We start from the raw sequence: 19,797 nt of genomic DNA, 5'->3' as shown, positions 1-19,797 counted from the left end.
TATACCTTTGTGGTGAATTCTCCATCAGGTGTTCTCTGTACCATCACCTCTAGGAATGGGAGTTGGTTGTCCTTTTCTTCCTCTCTAGTGAATCGGATTCCTGTGAGTGTGGCGTTGATGATCCGGTGTGTGCTCTCTATTTCTGTGTTTTTAATGATTCCAAAGGTGTCATCCACATATCTGACCCAGAGTTTGGGTTGAATTTGCGGTAAGACTGTTTGTTCTAATTTTTGCATTACCGCTTCTGCTATGAGACCAGAGATGGGTGAGCCCATGGGTGTGCCATTGATTTGTTCATATATTTGGTTGTTGAATGTGAAGTGCGTTGTGAGGCACAGGTTCAGTAGTTTGAATATGCCGTCTTTGTTGATAAGTTCAATGTCCTGTTGTCTATTCTGTATGTCCAGCAGGTTGGTTATTGTTTCTCTGGCTAGCGTTTTGTTGATAGAGGTGAACAGTGCCGTTACATCGAATGAGACCATAGTTTCTTCCTTGTCTATGTGTATATTTCTGATGATGTCCAAGAATTCCTGTGTTGATTGTATAGAGTGTCTGGATCCGCTGATCAGGTGTTTCAGTTTCTGCTGTAGTTCTTTAGCCAGTTTGTGTGATGGTGTCCCTTTATCTCACTTCCCAGTTTGTTGCAACTTCCAGATTGAAATCCTGAGCAATTCGGTTTTTTACCAATGACGCAAGACCAACAAGCCAGAATATGGATGATGAATGATGATTACTTCTGGCAAATAAAGTAATTGCCCATTAATTAATAAAATCAGTGAAACAACTCAATTTTACAAATGGTGATGAATTGCCTTCAAAGTGGTTGACTAGAAGAATGTGATTCTACGGTTAAGTTAATGCCCTTTCCTGCGGAGGATGAATTTCACTCATTTGAATTAAACTTTGCTTTGAAACAACAAGATTTGATGATCTGGTATCCAGACTGTTCAGCTTGACACTGGGGAATACAGTGGGCTCTGTTGGAAGTGGATTCAAATGCAGGATGTAACATGAATCGCCACTCTCCACTGGTAGTAAGTATGCAACATGTTAGGAAGCAATGATGGATTACAGTCAATAAGTTTTATACAATGTCTCTTCTTTCTGTGGTTGAGTTCAGAACTAAGGGGCACTATTTAAAAATTAGAGCTCACTCTAGAAGGACTGAAATCAGGAGAATCTATCCTCTCTCAGATAACTTTAGAACTCTCTGTTTCAGAACACAATAGAGGTGGGGTCAATGAGTATCTTTAAGGTGGTGGTAAATAGATTCCCGCTGGGTCAGGGATTCCCGCCACTATCAACATCCTGAGGGTTATCATTGACGAGAAACTCAACTGAACTCATCACATAAACACAGTGGCCACAAGAGCAGGTCAGAAGCTAGAAATACTTCAGTGAGTTACTCAACTCTTGACTCCCCAAAGCCTGTCCATCAATAAGGCACAAGTCCTCTCCTCTCCCGCCGACCCAATCAGTACCCTTCCACTGACACCCTCCTTCGACTGACTGAACTGGTCCTCACTCTTAACAACTTCTCCTCCAATCCTCCCACTTCCTCCAAACCAATGGAGTAGCCATGAGCACCCGCATGGGCCCCAGCTATGCCTGCCTCTTCGTCGGATATGTGGAACAGTCCATCTTCCGCAGCTATACTGGCACCACCCCCACCTTTTCCTCTGCTACATCGATGATTGTATTGGCGCTACCTCGTGCTATCACGAGGAGGTTGAACAGTTCATCCACTTTACTAACACCTTCCACCCCGACCTCAAATTTACTTGGATCATCTCAGACTCCTCCCTTCCCTTCCTAGACCTCTCCATTTCTATCTCGGGTGACCGACTCAACACAGACATTTACTACAAACCGACTAACTCCCACAGCTACCTAGACTACACCTCCTCCCACCCTACCTCCATCTATTATTCCCAATTCCTCTGCCTCTGCCGCATCTATTCCCAGGATGACCGATCCCACCTTAGAAAATCTCAGATGGCCTCCTTGTTCCAAGATCACAACGCCCCTTACCATGTGGTTGACAATGCCCTCAGCGCATCTCCTCCACTTCATGCACCACCACCCTTGAACACCACCCCTCCCAATGCAACAATGATAGAACCTCCCCACGGTCCTTATCTTCCACACATCTACATCTGCATACATCGCATCATCCTTCACCATTTCCCAGCTTCCTCATTTCCACATCCCCCACCTTATCTCAGTCCCAATCCCTGGATTCAGCACTGCCCTTTTGACCTGCAATCTTCTTCCTGACCTCTCCGCCCCTACCCCCTCTCCGACCTATCACCCTCACCCTCACCTCCTTCCACCTATCGTATTCCCAGTGCCCTCCCACAAATTCCCTCCCCTCTACCTTTTATCTCAGCCCGCTTAGCACACCAGCCTCATTCCCGAAGAAGGGCTTATGCCCGAAATGTCAATTCTTCTGCTCCTCGGATGATGCCTGGCCTGCTGTGTTTTTCCAGCACCACATTTTTCAACTCTGGTACTCCAGCATCTGCAGTCCTCACTTTCTCCTTCTTTTTACAAGTCAGGAATATGATGGAATACTCCCCACTTCCCTGGATGGGAGCAGCTCCAACGGCACTCAAGAAGCTTGGCACTATCCAGGTCAAAGCAACCCACGAGTGGCACTACATCCACAAACTCTAGATTAGAGGTGCTGGAAAAACACAGCAGTTCAGGCAGCATCCAAGGAGCAGTAAAATCGACGTTTCGGGCAAAAGCCCTGCATCCAGAACACAGGCAGAGTGCCTGAAGGGTGGAGAGATAAATGAGGGACACTCTGCCTGTATTCCGGATGCAGGGCTTTTGTCCGAAATGTCGATTTTACTGCTCCTTGGATGCTGCCTGAACTGCTGTGTTTTTCCAGCACCTCTAATCCAGAATCTGGTTTCCAGCATCTGCAGTCATTGTTTTTACCTACATCCAGAAACATCCACTCCCCCCACCACTGACATCCAGTAGCAGCGGTGTGTACTATCTACAAGATGCACTGCAAAAATTCACCTCAGACAGCACCTTCCAAACCCATGACCAGTTCCAACCAGAAGGACAAGGGTAGCAGCTGCATGAGAAAGCTATTAACTTCAAGTTCCCCTCTGAGCCATTCACCATCCTGACTTGGAAATAGATCTCTGTTCCTTCATTACCACTGGATCAGAATCCTGGAATTCCCTCACTAATGGCATTGTGGGTCAACCCATAGTGGGTGGACTACAGTGGTTCAAGATATCAGCTTACCACCGCCTTCTCAAGGGCAACTAGGGACGGACAAATGAAATACTGGCCAACCAGCAATGCACACATCCCACTAATGATTTTTTAAAAACGGGAATCGAAGGCTATGCTGATATGCCTGGATGTTTGATTGTCCTATCCTGGTTTAATAGTTGCACGAAACTGAATATCCAAATCGAAAAATAGATGGAGAATGTGAATCTGCAGGGGTAGAGTGCCAGAGCAAAGGGATTGGTCAATCAGGACACAGAGCAGGAGAATGTCCCTTCACATACACTGTGCTGGGAATCTCTGACATTGCTGTGGATGCTGAGTTGTTCAATATCTTTAAGATTGAGAGAAACAAATCTTCAAACACTGAAAGAATCAAGGGAGCTAGAATAGGGCAAGAAAATGGCATTGAGGTAGAAGTCTATTATGGTAGAGTCATAAAATTATACAGCACAGAAATGGATTCAACTGGTCCATGACAACTAGGTTTGCTCGACTGAACTAATCCCACCTGCTTGTATTTGGTCCATACCCTGTAAGCCTTTCCTATCTGAGTCACTGTTTTTTAAATGTTGTAATTGTACCAGTGTCTACCACTTCCTCCTGTAGCTCATTCCATGCACACACTGCCTCTGCGTGAAAAAGTTGCCCCTCAGGTCCCTTTTAAATCTTTTCTCTCTCATCTTAAACCTATATTCTCTAGTTTTGGGCACCCCTACCCTGGGGAAAAAAGCCTTTACTATTCACCTTATCTTTATCCCTCATGATTTTATAAACCTCTATAATGCCAGCCCTCAAATTCCTACGCTCCAGGGAAAAAAACCCCAACCGGACAAAGATCCATCCCACCCTGGCAATGCTTTTCTACAACCTCTACCATCGGGGAGAAGGTACAGAAGCCTGAACACACGCACCAGCGTTCAAAGTGCCCTGAACACTAATCATTTAAACAAGACCAATAAATCAAATGACCTGTTTATTATCTCTGCTGTGTGAAGTGATCTGTATAATGTTTGCCATTCAGTCAATCGAGTCTGCACGGACCCTCTGAAGAGCATCCTACCCAGAAGTAGCCTCCCATCCTATCCTGGTAACTCTGTATTTAGCACGGCCAATCGACCTAATTTGCACATCTTTGGACTGTGGGAGGAAACCAGAGCACCCGGAGAAACCCATGTGGTCAAGGGGAGAAGATGCAGACTTCGGGGAGAAAGTGAGGTCTGCAGATGCTGGAGATCAAAGTTGAAACTTTATTGCTGGAACAGCACAGCAGGTCAGGCAGCATCCAGGGAACAGGAGATTCGACGTTTCGGGCACAGGCTGATTCCTGAAGAAGGGCCTGTGCCCGAAACGTCGAATCTCCTGTTCCCTGGATGCTGCCTGACCTGCTGTGCTGTTCCAGCAATAAAGTTTCAACAGAGAAGATGCAGACTCCACACAGTCGCCTCTCCACACAGACATGGAATCGAAACTGGGTCCCTGGTGCTGTGAGGGATGGTCAAAATTAGGGATAGGCAGAAAAGGTTGTTGGCCTTGTCAGTAGTGCGCACATCAATGAAAAAATAATTCTAAAGAATTAGACCTGTTGGACAGAATGTCCTAGTCTATATCATTCTATGTACTTTTCCCTCATTAGGCAATGTCATTAACTCCTAAATCCAGTCAACAGGAAACAAAAGCAATGAAGCAAAAAGCAATATTATTAGCAATAGCATTTTGAAAGTATGCACTTATGGTCGTACTGTAGGATACACAGCAGCCAATTTTTAGCCAGCAACCTTCCAGAAACAGCAGATGTTTGGCAAAATGCAATTGCACCCTGAGCGCACTGGCTGGTTTGATGCAACCATGTGACCGTTACTGTGGCTGCAAGTGTTTTTGTGTAGAATTATGGCAGCCGTTATGCAGATCGCTTCACACAGCGGAGATAATAAACAGAATATTTGTTTAAGTGATCTTGTTTAAATGATAAATGTTCAGGGCCCTTTGAATGTTCTCCTGACAGACAACATCGTTCCTTCGAATCTTTTGAAAGGGTTTCATTCAAACTCTGTTCCAAAAGATGTCACCTCTGGCTGTGCAGCACTCCCTCAGCACAACACTGGGGTTGCCGGCCTGCATTATATGTCCTGATCCCTGGAGAGTTCTACTAAATAAGCCATAACTGGAATAATGGAGTCATGGCTTCAATAGCAAACCTTTCTCCATTAAAAGGTGGTCAGTAATGTGGTTTCCCGGTGGGATTATTGAAGCTCTTTGCACACTTTCTCCAGGAAGTTTGGGAGACTTTGACTGAAATTTGAGACCAGTACCCATCATCATACAGTAAGCTCTTGATATTCAATAGACACTTCATTAAGAGCAGAAGGAATGAAGCCCAGTGGGAAAAGAACAATAGAGCTGTTTTCTTGTAAACTTTTACATAGAGGGCCAGTATGACCATTTCTTTTACTCGCCCTTATACAATTTTTTTCACAATGGGATAGAATCATAGAATCCCCACAGTGTGGAAGTAGACCATTCGGCCCATTGAATCTACACTGACCCCACCCCGAAACAGCATCCCAGCGAGACCCCCCTCCAACCCCATCTCCATAACACTGCACATCCCCTGGCTATTCCACCGAGCCTGCAATCCCTTAGCAATTTGGGATGGAATTCAAGATGGCGCCAGCACAGGCTGACTCTGCGAGCTCTCTATAGCAGATTCTATTCTCGCCTTTCTTGCAATCATTCTGCACTTTTCAACCTCAATTCTAAGTCCTCTTGAATTTCAAGTCTGGTGTTGATCTTGCTTTTTGTACACCTTCTTTGTAGCTGTAACATTGTATTCCTCACTGTGTTAGTCACCCTGTGATTTTTGTGTCTTTGTGTGTTATGATCTGCCTATACTGCAAGCAAAACAAGTCTTTTCACTGTACTTAGGTGCATTTGACAACAAAAAATCAAATCAAATCAGATCAAACCAAATCAAATTTAGCACGACCAATCCACCTAACCTATGGGAGGAAACCACAGGTGTCAGATGGCAAGACAAGATTCATACTAGCAAAATTCTTAAAATGTTTAAGGTTCTAAGTGTGGCTGCTCTGATCACAAAGAGCTGCAAACAATGGTCAGGTTACTTGGTAACAGTGACTGATAATTGAATCCCAGTCAGGGTCTTTAAATGGTGCATTGACAACTACAACAGAGTGGCCAGCAAAAGAAATACAAAGGTGACTTGAAGGCCACCCTGACAAACAGTGTAAAATAGAAGTTCAAAAGTTGGGATCACTTGCTACATATAACGAAGAATGATGGCAAACCACAGAAGGCATCTCTTACTGTGGAGCCCACTATAGTGTTGATGTTCATCATCAATGCAGCAAGGCACAGTGGTTCAGTGCTTAGCACTTCTGCCTCACAGCACCAGGGATCCAGGTTTGATTCCAGCCTCAGGTGACTGTCTGTGTGAAGTTTGCATACTCTCCTGGTGTCTGCGTGGGTTTCGTCCATCTGCTCCAGTTTTCCTTCCACAGTCCAAAGATGTCCAGGTTAGGTGGATTAACCATGCTAAATTGCCCATATGTCCAGGAAAGTGTAGGTTAAGTGAATTAGCCATGGGAAATGCAGGATTATAGGATAGAGCATGGTGCTGAGTGGGATGCTCTTTGGAGGATTGGTGCAGACTCGATGGGCTGAATGGCCTGCTTCCACACTATAGGAATTCTATGATTAACACCAGTTGAGTAATTCTGACTTGAAGAAAGAAGATTTCTAAATTGATATGGCTGCTGCAGTACTATGATCAATCTCCTTCAGATTGCTTTGCATGTCAAACATATATAGGCCAGCACTTTATCATGTCTTGCTCGATGGCGGTGGAGCGAGTGATTTAATCAGCTGGGCACTGAGTAAAAGTCACTGAGATATTCCACAGTTACAGCCTGCCAATGTGAGAATGACCCATTTATTCCTATTCTCTGTTTTCTCTCTGTTCGCCAATCCTTATTCCATGCCAAATTACCTCCTGTCCTGTGTACTTTAACTTTGCTAAACAACCTCCTGTGAAGGACCTTATCAAAAGCCTTCTAAAAATTCAAGTATACAAGATCTTTGACTCTTTTTAAATCAGGTTTATTAATTACATGCTCAAAAAACTCTAACTCTAATGCTGCTGATACCCAAGCAGGTCATTATTAATCAAGTATCAATTTATCACATCCATTACAATGGGTTCTAGAACCTTTTTTTTTACGAATTTGCAACAGTTATTAATTAGAATTGGAATTAGCTTTATTGTTACATTTACACCATGAAAAGTTAACACCTCACCTATTACAGCGCCATGGTGGGTATAGGTATCTGTACAGCTTGTTTAGTTACAAGATCTGACAAAAATAGGGAAATAAAAAGTCCAGTGTTGCAGAAATAAAAGTTCAGAGCCACGGCCTTCCAACCCAGACCACGCTGGCATCTAGTCTCCAATCTTCACCGGGCCTTGGTTCCAGGGCTTCACCCCAAGGTTCATGAGGCTGAGCAATCGCTCGAGAATCACCTCGAGCCTGAGAGTCCGCGCTGAGGCCATGCCAGGCCGAGAAACTGCCACGCCATGCTGCGGTGGGCGCCATGTCAGGCCTCGAGAAGAGGGCTGCAATGCCACACTGGGAGGCCGGTACAAGGAGTACACTATGCCAGGCCGAAAGGCCTCCTCATCGTGTCTGCGCTGAGAATGGGATTTGATCAGAGGCCTGGAATTGTCAGAGGTTGAAAATCATCAGAGGTTGAGAGGGGAGAAGGAAAAAAGAACACAAAGAGAAAAAAAGATAAAGAAAATAAGCAACATGCAGAGCGGATGAGCTCTGGCTGAAATGTCCTACTCTGCTGCCATCTTGAACCATACAGTTCTATCATTCCCAATTTTCTTTCTTGCTCCCTTTATAAAAAGTAACATTACATTGACAAGCTTCCAATCTGCAGGAATCATTCCAGAGTCTATGAAACTTTGGAAGATGATTTTCTCTGCATTGACTAACTCTTTAGCATCTCCTTTAACACTCTGGCCTGTAGAATAATAGGTCCAGTGGACCTACTTCTGTGCTGTGAATGTTTGAGTGTATGAGACGTTTCAACTTTCAGCCCCATTCATTTCTCCAGAACAATCTTCTTACCAATACTAATTTCTTTCAACTCATCATTCTTCTGCATCTCTTAGATCTATAATTCTGGGAGATTTCTTGTGTCATTTTCACTTAAAACAGACACAAAGTAATTATTTAGTTTCACTGTCATCTCTCCATTCTCATTATAAATTCTCTGAACTGTAATGCATCCACATTTGTCTTAGCCAAGAATTTTCTTTATATGTCCCCATCAAAGCATTTTCTACCCATTTTTTAGGTTTTTAACTAAATTTCATTCTTATTCTATCCTCCCTTATCAGTCATTTGGTCCTCCTTTGTTGTAAACTAACAACCTCCCAATCCTCAAGTTTACTGCTATTTCTGGCAACTTTATAAGCCTTCACTGTTAATCTTATATAATCCTTAATTTCATTTATTAAAATAATTGACTTACCTTTTTTGAGCTACTGCAGCTTGAAAAAAATGTATCATTGCTGTAAAACAGATACTAATTTCTTTTCTATGACGGTATGATTTATTGTTCTTGTGCAGTCATGGCTGTATTTTCAGGATTTACCTCAGCTTCATATTTCTATAATTTCTCTTAATCAAATTTAACACCTTCACTTCAGACTGAACTAGGAGAAAATAGGGACTGCCGATGTTGGAGATTAGAGTCAAGAGTGTGGTGTTGGAAAAGCACAGCAAGTCAGGCTTTTCCAGCACCACACTGTTTACTTCAGACGAAACTACCTCAATTGCAAACAGATTGTAAAAGTCTACCATATTGTGGTCACTTATCCCAAAAGCTTCGTATACAGCAAGATTATCAATTAACCCATTTTTATTAAATAATGCTAAATTTCAAATGGCCTGTCCTCTAGTCAGCTGCTCAACATACTGCTCTCAAAAACTATTCCTATCCAGAAACTCAACCTCCATACCTTTAGAGCTCGATTAATTTATAAGGCCTATATACAGATTGAAGTTACCCATGATTACTGTATTAATCATGCTACAAGTTTCTCTCAACACGTGGTGAATGGTCTGCCCTACAGTACAACTACTATCTAGCGGTCTATATATAAGGTCCAACTAACGACTGCTGTCTCTTGTTGTTTCTGAACTCCTGCGAAACAGATTCGGTATTTCATTCTTCCAGTCTGAGATCCTCCCTTACTAACTTATTGTTCCCATCCCTTATTGTCAGTGCACCTCCACATCCTTTTCCTTCTTATCTGTTCTTTTTGAATACCCTTACATGTTCAAACCCTATTCCTAATCAACATGCAGCCACATTTCAGTAATGGAAATTAGATGATAACTATTTACCTCTATTTTTAACCTTTGACTTTGACTTCTCAACATCATTCTGCATTCAGAGCATACTTGCTGTTCGATTTTGTTTCTCCTGCCTTTTTATCTCTTCGTCAGCTTTTCTACTTCCTGTTACAAATATTACCTCCTTCCATTCCATCCATTCCTGGTCTTAGAACTTGTGGCAATAGTTAATGTTGAGAATGCATCAACATTTATTGTTTCTCTGTGTCTGTCTTCTACTTCTCCAAAACTCTCCAAAACTTTGAAATCCTATCTTCTTGTCAATGAAACTCTACTATTTGATTTACACAGAGTCCAGATTAGAGTAGTGCTGGAAAAGCACAGCAGGTCAGGCAACATCCGAGGAGCAGGAAAATCGACGTTTCGGGCAAAAGCAACTCTATTCCTGATGAAGGGCTTTTGCCCGAAACGTCAATTCTCCTGCTCCTTGGATGCTGCCTGACCTGCTGTGCTTTTTCAGCACCACTCTAATCTAGACTCTGGTTTCCAGCATCTGCAGTCCTTGATTTAACGTACTTGATTTACACAGTCTTCCCTTCGACTCCTCTGGCTCCCCTGGTGTCCTGCATTGTGAGCCTCAGTCTTTCAAGGGTTCTCAATTAACATGAAGCTTAGCTCAAAAGCAGCAGAAACAGCACCTTGTGATGTCACATTTAATTGAGTTGGAGTATGATGTAGACATCAGTGAGGAACAGGGACAAGGCACAATGCTTGCCGTGACTATGACCAATGCATAACAACATGCTATTAAGGACCCTTCTAAGGAAGAGTCACTTGGCCTGAAACATTAACTCTGATTTCTCTCCACAGAAGCTGCCAAACCTGCTGAGCTTTTCCAGCAATTTCTGTTTTTGTTTCTGATTTACAACTTCTGCAATTCTTTTGGTTTTTATGCTGTTAAGGGAACTATTCTTGTCAAGGGAATGGAGAAGTCATTTATGGCAGACAATACAATAACTCATGGGGAGTAAAGTCACAGTAAAAGTTGGAGTTGCATTCATTGAGGATACATCAGTCAACAGGCTTGATCTAGTTAAAAATATAGTCAAGTATGATGATTAAACATCCCTGGATCTTTGAAGCCAGGTCCAGTCTTAATCCTTGGGGCATGATTGCTAAGGACAGACCAGTATATTAGAAGGGCAACATATCTGGGAATCACAATTATAGATATATTTACATAGGATTTTGCATTAGTCTGTGAGTTTTGTACATTGTTACATATTTGAAAGGAAATAAAATGCTAAATTAGTGGATTTTGGATTGACAAAGAGTTCATGATTGATTGAGGACAGTCAGTACAGCCGCATCAAATCAGCCATGATGTTATTGTCAGCCAGGGCATACACAAGGGCCCAAATGGCTAATTTTGTTCCTATATCTAATGCTCTTATCTCTTTCCAGCACCACAAGATGTCTCAAATCACTTTGCAGCCAATTAAGCACTTTTTGATGTATAGGCTCCATTTTCACGAGGAAAACACAGAAATCAATTTGCAATTGACAGTCAGGTATTAGCAAGACAATTTATTTTGGTTATGTTGGATGAGGAAAGAGATTCATTAGGACACTGTGAGAAATTCCAGGTCTTCTAATTAAATTTAGTTTAGATTATTTTATAATTTGTTAAGGGGATGTATGATTTTCTGGCCAGGCCAACCTTTATTGCCCATCCCTACTTGCACTTGAGAAGGCGACAGTGAGCTGTTATTTTAAACTGCAGCAGTCTTTGTGACATAAACATACCTACAGGGTGAGGGCAACACGATGGCTAGCACTGCAACTTCACAGCTCCAAGAGCCTGGGTTCAATTCCAACCTCAGGCGACTGTCTGTGTGGAGTTTGCACATTCTTCCTGTGTTAGTGTGGGTTTTCTCCGGGTGCTCCGGTTTCCTCCCACAGTCCAAAGATGTGCAGGTTAGGTGAATTGGCCATGCTAAATTGCTCATAGTGTTAGATGCATTAATCAGAGGGAAATGGGTCTTGGTGGGTTACTCTTTGGAGGGTCGGTGTGTGTATGTTGGGCCAAATGGTCTGTTTCCATACTGTAAGGAATCTAATCTACAGTGCCATTTGGGAGGGAATAGCATAGTTTTGACTCAGACACAGTGAAGGAATGGTGACATATTTCCCAGTCAGCATGGTGAGTGGCTTGGAAGGGAACTTGCAGGTGGTGGTGTTCCCATGTATCTGCTGTCCTAGCCCTTCTAAATGGAAATGGTCACAGACTTGGAAGGTGTTGTCTAAGGACCTTTGGAGAGCTTCTACAGTGCACCTTGTAGATGATACACACTGTTGCTACTGAGTGTCGATGGTGGAGGGAGTAAGTACTTATGGGCGCAGTTCCAATCAAGTGGGCTGCTTTGTCCTGGATGATGCCATGCTTCTTGAATGTTTTTACACCTACACTTATCTAGGGAAGTCTGGGGTATTCCATCACACTCCTAACTTGTGCTTTGTGGGTGTGCAGGCTGCGGGGAGTCAGGAGGTAAATAAGTCACTGTAGTATTCCTCGCCTAGTAAACTAGTCTGCTAGCCACTGTAGATATAATTTCTCCATTTTTATTTTCCTCGTTATTGTTTTTCTTTAAAAATCTCTTTTATTCCTTATGTCATTTTCAGATGGCTCAGATGTTTCCATTGCTTTATTTTTCACAAATACTTTACCTTCTGCGCTGCTTCTAATAGTTCTTATTAAAAACATCAATGTCATCTTCGAACATTTTCTGTCTCTCTTCCTACTTTTCAAGATCCATTGAATCCTGATGACGGGCTTTGTTTCTGTCTTTGACCTTTGAACTTTTACCTTTGATAGCATTCGCACACTTTGAAACCTGTTATTTACTCTGTGACAATTCTCTCTTTCTCTCTCACTCTCTTTGGAATATTGAATGCTTTGTTATTTTCCTACTTAGTTCAACAACCTCCTCCCTAATGAATCTTCTTAAACTTTCTGAACAAAGACAGACAATTCTGAAAATATGCAGCAGGTCATGCTGTATCAGAGGGAAGAGAAAAAGTGTTAAAAGATCCAATCTTCTGAAAGTTGAGCTTTCTTCTGGTGATAAGTTACTCACTCAAGGAATCCTACCATATGACCTACTGTTGCAGACACTGTTATAAATCTTGTTGAGCCAGTTTCATTTCAGGTCAATAGCAAGCCCCAACATATTGCAATTAAAAGTGGTGTATTCATTTAAGGGGTTGGATTTCAAACAAGTGGCATAAGTGTCTTGGTATATTTTTGTTAAAGTGTGACCTTATAGAGGTTTATAAAATCCTGAAGAGCGTGGATAGGGCAAATCGCAAATACTGTTTCTCCAGGCTAGGGGAGTGCAAAACTAGAGGGCATAGGTTTAAGGTGAGAGGGGAAAGATTTAAAAAGTACCTGAGGGGCAACTTTTTAATGCAGAGGGTGGTGCATATATGGAACAAGCTACCAGAAGAGATGGTGGAGGCTGGTACAATTACAACATTTAAAAGCATCTGGATGGATACATGAATAGTAAGGACTTAGAGGGATATTGGCAAAATGCTGGTAAATGGAACTAGATCGGTTTAGGATGTCTGGTCAGCACAGACACATTGGACTGAAGGTCTGTTTCCATTCTGCATAACCCCATGATTCTGCAAGTATTTCTTTTATTTCATTTACTGTACTTTAAGTAGTTTTTTCAAAGTCCTTGACTTGAAACCAATGTTTAATTTGATTTGATTTATTATTGTCACATGTACCGACATACAATGAAAAGTATTGTTTTGCATACTACAGACAAATCATACCTTACATAAGTGCATCCGGGTAATAGCTAAGTGTCAGAGAGCAGGTAACTACAAAGCATTCGGGACTGTTAATGAAGGTTTGTGGGGTTTACAACAGGAGACAAAAGACATTAAGCTATTAACCAAAGTAGAATCTATAATTAGCATTTTTTTTAATTCAAAAGCTTTTTTGTTCAGTTCAAATAGCACCTGACTAAAATCAGATGGAAATTTAGTCTTTTCTCGGATAAGGTGTTCCAGCGCAGCTAAGTAAATAAGTTACCTCAGTTAAAATGTGTAGCTTGCGAAACTTCTAGACCAGTATTGTTTGGTTAAAATGTTGCAAAATATTAAAAGACTGAGAAAGCTTAAGCTCTCTATGATGTGAGTGTTCCAGGATGAAGACTTCACAACCCACAGGTTGGAACTGAGAAGAAGCAGTTAAATTAGACCTAAAGATAGGACAGGGGAATAAGAATTCTCTGGATTTTGATTAACTGACATGTTGGTGAGTGTGTCGGACTTTGTTTTGCCGTGTGTTTTGAATTCTTTCAAACTCTGCTGTATTTATTAACTTGGTTTGTGTTATTGTGTGCAAAGAACTTCTGTTTTATTCTTCAAACCAAACTGTTTTATTCTTCAAACCAAATATTCAGCCTTGTGAGGCAATATGTGAGTGAAAGGTTGCTATGATCAATTAAGAGAATTAATAAAACATGGTCTATCAAGCCAGATTTCATTCCCTGATCTGATTTGTCCAGTTGTAACAACAGCTGGGATCACACAAAAGCTAGCTGATCTGAAAACCGATATCACTGATAGTACAATGCTCTGTCACTACAATATCAAAGTGACAGCTCAGATTTTGCACTGAAGTTCTTGTATGGGACTTAAACCCATGATCGATCGACTCAGGTATGAGACTGCCATCATGGAGCTAATACCTTATCATTAAGGAGAAATCTGTCCTATTGATAGACCTGTAACCCATCCTGTTGTGCTTTATGAACTCACTGGTGACTCTCAAGTTGTCTCTCTCTGCTTTGGCAGGTTTTTTCCATATTCCTTCTTATATCTGAAGCATCGCAGCATGAGCACAAAAGCTGAACATTTGCCTTAAAATCACTCAGTGAGTTGAATGAAGAAGATTCTCCACCTGTTCCAATCACTGCCTAAGATCACCCTGACTAGCTTTCTATTATAGAGGAAGACCTCATCTCAAGAGAACCCAATTTTGATGGAGCAGGAGAATCGAAGCTTCAGCCTCATTCCTGATGAAGGGCTTATGCCCAAAACATCGATTCTCCTGCTCCTTGGATGCTGCCTGACCTGCAGTGCTTTTCCAGCACCACACTCTCGACTCTGATCTCCAGCATCTGCAGTTCTCACTTTCTTCCAGTTTTGATGGAACCATTTTTGAAGGAGGTCAATCTGCTGTACACATTATTTGTTTTTCTGGAGTAATTCAAACTAATCTCATTGACCCCACTCTCTCTCTGTAGCCCCACTTGCTTCTTTCTCTGCGAGAAATGCTATTCTGATATTTCCTTCAGAAGGTGTAATTGTTTATTTGCTCATGTCAAAGCTCTAGTACTCCACTACTAAAGAAATTTCTCCTCATCTCCCTCCCCATCTCTCTTGAATTAGATGCTGCCAGAGTGCATTTAGTGCAATTTGAGTTCAATAGATTCAGGGATTAAGAGTCTAATGATGACCATGAATCACATGGTTGATTGTCAGGAAAAACCTCATCTGATTTGCTAATGCGCCTTAAGAAAGGAAACTGCCATCTTTACCCAGTCTAGTCTACAGGTGATTCCAGATGGACAGTGATAGAGTTGAGTCTTACTCTTCTACTCTAACAAGGCATTCTGTTCCAATGCAATTAGAGAGGGGCAGCAAATTCAGCCCTCACCGGTGACAACCATGAGATAATAAAGAAAAACCTGAATACCTGTGGATCACTTGATTGGAAGATGCTTTCTACAAGCATTCAGCCTCCAAAATCCTTCATAAGCCAGACAGGACATGAAATTTCCTCAGGTTCCTCCAACATAGTCACCCTTGGAGAGCTGCAGCATCTCTGTAGATGTGCTGAGCCGTGATTTGAAGAGAGTTGATGATAGGCTGAGAGATTTACAGCACACTCGTGTATGGAGAAATCAAAGCACTGTGATCCAGAAGGACCTATCCATCATGAGAGACTGACACCTGTGGTTCCGAATCCTGAGCTCATTTCAAATTAACATCAAGTGATTAAATTAATAACATAAGGCTACTGACATTATGAACCTTTAAATATCATCGGCTCCACTGAGTCACTGACCGTTAAATGAAAAATTATTGACCTTAATTTAAAATGTCTGAAGTTTGAAAGTTGTTGCTTTGCTTTAATATCACGTTGAACCAAGTCCAAAATCAGCTTTAATTTTATTTATTTAACTACACTATTTTACTCCCAGAGGCTGAGACCCTCCACTGGAAGCCTTCCAGTTAGAGCTGAGCCCTTACTTGCACATGAAGGAAAACTTGCACCTTACATAACAACTTTCACAACCTTAACATGTTCCAAGGCATTTTCTTTTGGAAGCACAGAAGGTTGTGAATATAGCCACCAGGTTGTCACTGTAATGGTTGATGACAAAACGATCAGATAGAAATGTCAGCTTTAAACCAGAACCCCAAGGGGGACAATTGTGCTGTTACTTTTTAAAATAATTCCTTGGAATCTCTTACGTCCACTTAATAGAGTACTTGTTCCCTTGGTTTAAGATCTCATCCCAAAGACAACATCTTGAACAGTATTACACTCCCTTTATAAAATGCTTCAGCTTAGATTCTGGAGAAAGTGAGGACTGCAGATGCTGGCGATCAGAGTCAAGAGTGTGTTGCAGGGATGTAAGAAAGGTCAGGCAGCATCCGAGGAGCAGGAGAATCAATATTTCGGGCATAAGCCCTTCATCAGGAATGAGGCTTGTGGGCCGGGAAAGCTGAGAGATTAATGGGAGGAGGTGGGAATGGGAGGAAGGTAGCTGAGAAAGTGATAGGTAGGTGAAGGTGAGGGGGAAGGTGATAGGTCAGGGAGGAGGTGGAGCGGATAGATGGGAAAGGTGATGAACAGGTCAGGAGGGCAATGCGGAGTTGGAGGCTTGGGACTGGAATAATGTGGGGGGAGGGGAAATGAGTAAGCTATTGAAATCCACACTTATCCCGTGTGGTTGCAGGGTCCCAAAGCAGAATATAAGGCGTTCTTCCTCCAGACATCGTGTGCTAGCGGGTTGGTGGTGGAGGAGGCCCAGGAGGCATGTCCTTGATGGAGTAGGAGGGGAGTTGGTGGGTGTGGGTGTCCCAGAAATGTTTTCTGAAACGATCCACATGAAGGCGTCCTATCTCTCTGATGTAGAGGAGACCACATTGGGTGCAACAGATGCAGTAGATGACATTGGTAGAGGTACAGATAATTTTCTGTCAAATATGGAAGGATCCTGTGGGGCCTTGGATGGAGGTGAGGGGAGTGGTGTGGGAGCAGGTTTTGCACTTCCTATCGTGGCAGGGAAAGGTGCCAGGAGTGGGGTGTGGGCTGGTGGAGGGCGTGGACCTGACAAGGGAGTTGCGGAGGGAATGGTCTCTTGGGAATGCTGATAGGAGTGGAGAAGGAGATATATCTTTGGTGGTGGGGTCCATTTGGAAGAAGCAGAAGTGGCAGAGGATGATGCGATGTATGAGGAGGTTGGTAGGGTGGGAAGGTGAGGATTATGGGGGTTCTGTCCTTGTTGTGTTGGGAGGTGTAGGGTTCAAAGGTGGTGGTGCATGAAGTGGAGGAGATGAGCTGGAGGGCATTGTCAACCGCGTGGGAAGGGAAATTGCAATCTTGGAAGAAGGAGGCCACTGGGACTTTCTGAGGTGGAATTGGTAGAAGGAGGCCACTGGGACTTTCTGAGGTGGAATTGGTCATCCTGGGAACAGATGCGGTGGTGGCGGAGGAATTGGGAATAAGGAATGGCATTTTTACAGGAGATAGGGTAGGAGGAGGAGTGGTCTAGGTAGCTGTGGGAGTCGGTGGGCTTGTAGTACATGTCTGTGGTTAGTTAGTCATTGGAGATAGTGATGGGGAGCTTAGGTTCTGTGCTGGACCATAGAAAGCAGTTCATGAACGCAATGGTCTGGCTCATCGAGTGAACTGAGCATAGCAGAAAATAAATCAGGAATTTTCTGTCTGTGAAACTGGCAAATTGCCCAGTTTAATGACACCACAATTCCATAGTTCTTCAGAACTACCCCTGAGTTAATTCACTACGCATCTGGTCACCATTCGATACAGAGTAGAGAAGATGGAGTTTTAACCAGCAGTTGAGCTAGTTGGTGCAGAAAGAAGCCATGTCTATCTCCTCAAATTGAGGTTGAGAAAGACAGATTGCACCTAAATTGGAAGGGGACTAATATACTGGCAGGGAAATTTGCTAGAACTGCTTGGGAGGATTTAAACTAGTAAGGTGGGGAGCTGGGACCTAGGGAGATAGTAAGGAAAGAGATCAATCTGAGACGGTTAACTAATATACTGGCAGGGAAATTTGCTAGAACTGCTTGGGAGGATTTAAACTAGTAAGGTGGGGAGGTGGGACCTAGGGAGATAGTAAGGAAAGAGATCAATCTGAGACGGTTACAGCTGAGAACAGAAGTGAGTCAAACAGTCAGGGCACTGAGGGAGGATATTCCCAGAAATACATCCAGGGAAGATATTTGGGTGGAACTGAGAAATAAGAAAGGGATGATAACCTTATTCGGATGTATTATAGACCCCCCCCATAGTCAGAGGGAAATTGAGAAACAAACTTGTAAGGAGATCTCAGCTATCTGTAAGAATAATAGGGTAGTTATGGTAGGGGATTTTAACTTTCCAAACATCGACTAGGACTGCTATAGTGTTAAAGGTTTAGATGGAGAGGAATTTCTTAAGTGCGTACAAGACAATTTTCTGATTCAGTATATGGATGTACCTACTAGAGAAGGTGCAAAACTTGACCGACTCTTGGGAAATAAGGCAGGTGACTGAGGTGACAGTGGGGGAGCACTTTGGGGCCAGTGATTATAATTCTATTTGTTTTAAAACAGTGATGGAAAAGGATAGACCAGATCTAAAAGTTGAAGTTCTAAATTGGAGAAAGGCCAATTTTGATGGTATTAAGCAAGAACTTTCGAAAGCTGATTGGAGGCAGATGTTCGCAGGTAAAGGGACAGCTAGAAAATGGGAAGCCTTCAGAAATGAGATAACAAGAATCCAGAGAAAGTATATTCCTGTCAGGATGAAAGGGAAGGCTGGTAGGTATAGGGAATGCTGGATGACTAAAGAAATTGAGGGTTTGGTTAAGAAAAAGAAGGAAGCATGTGTCAGGTATAGACGGGATAGATCAAGTGAACCCTTAGAAGACTATAAAGAAAGTAGGACTATACTTAAGAAGGAAATCAGGAGGGCAAAACGGGGACATGAGATAGCTTTGGCAAATACAATTAAGGAGAATCCAAAGGGTTTTTACAAATATATTAAGGACAAAAGGTTAACTGGGGAGAAAATAGGGCCCCTCAAAGATCAGCAAGGTGGCCTTTGTGTGGAGCCACAGAAAATGGGGGAGATACTAAATGAATATTTTGCAACAGTGTTCACTGTGGAAATGGATATGGAAGATATAGACTGTAGGGAAATAAATGGTGACATCTTGCAAAATGTCCAGAATACAGAGGAGCAAGTGCTGGATGCCTTGAAACGGTTAAAGGTAGATAAATCCCCAGGACCTGATCAGGTGTACCCGAGAACTCTGTGGAAAGCTAGAGGAGTGATTGCTGGGCCTCTTGCTGAGATATTTGTATCATCGATAGTCACAGGTGATGTGCTGGAAGACTGGAGGTTGGCAAACATGGTGTCACTGTTTAAGAAGGGCGGTAAAGACAACCCAGGGAACTATAGACCGGTGAGCTTGACTTCAGTGGTGGGCAAGTTTTTGGAGGGAATCCTGAGGGACAGGATGTACATGTATTTGGAAAGGCAAGGACTGATTCAGGATAGTCAACATGGCTTTGTGAGTGGGAAATCATGTCTCACAAACTTAATTGCGATTTTTGAAGAAGTATCAAAGAGGGTTGATAAGGGCAGAGAGGTAGATGTGATCTATGCGGACTTCAGTAAGGTGTTCAACAAGGTTCCACATGGGAGATTGGTTAGCAAGGTTAGATCTCATGGAATACAGGGAGAACTAGCGATTTGGATACAGAACTGGCTCAAAGGTAGACGACAGAGGGTGGTGGTGGAGGGTTGTTTTCAGACTGGAGGCCTGTGACC

This window comes from Chiloscyllium plagiosum, chromosome 12, assembly GCF_004010195.1.
Source record: "Chiloscyllium plagiosum isolate BGI_BamShark_2017 chromosome 12, ASM401019v2, whole genome shotgun sequence".
NCBI lineage: Eukaryota > Metazoa > Chordata > Chondrichthyes > Orectolobiformes > Hemiscylliidae > Chiloscyllium > Chiloscyllium plagiosum.
Note: the sequence above shows the minus strand (reverse complement) of the source record.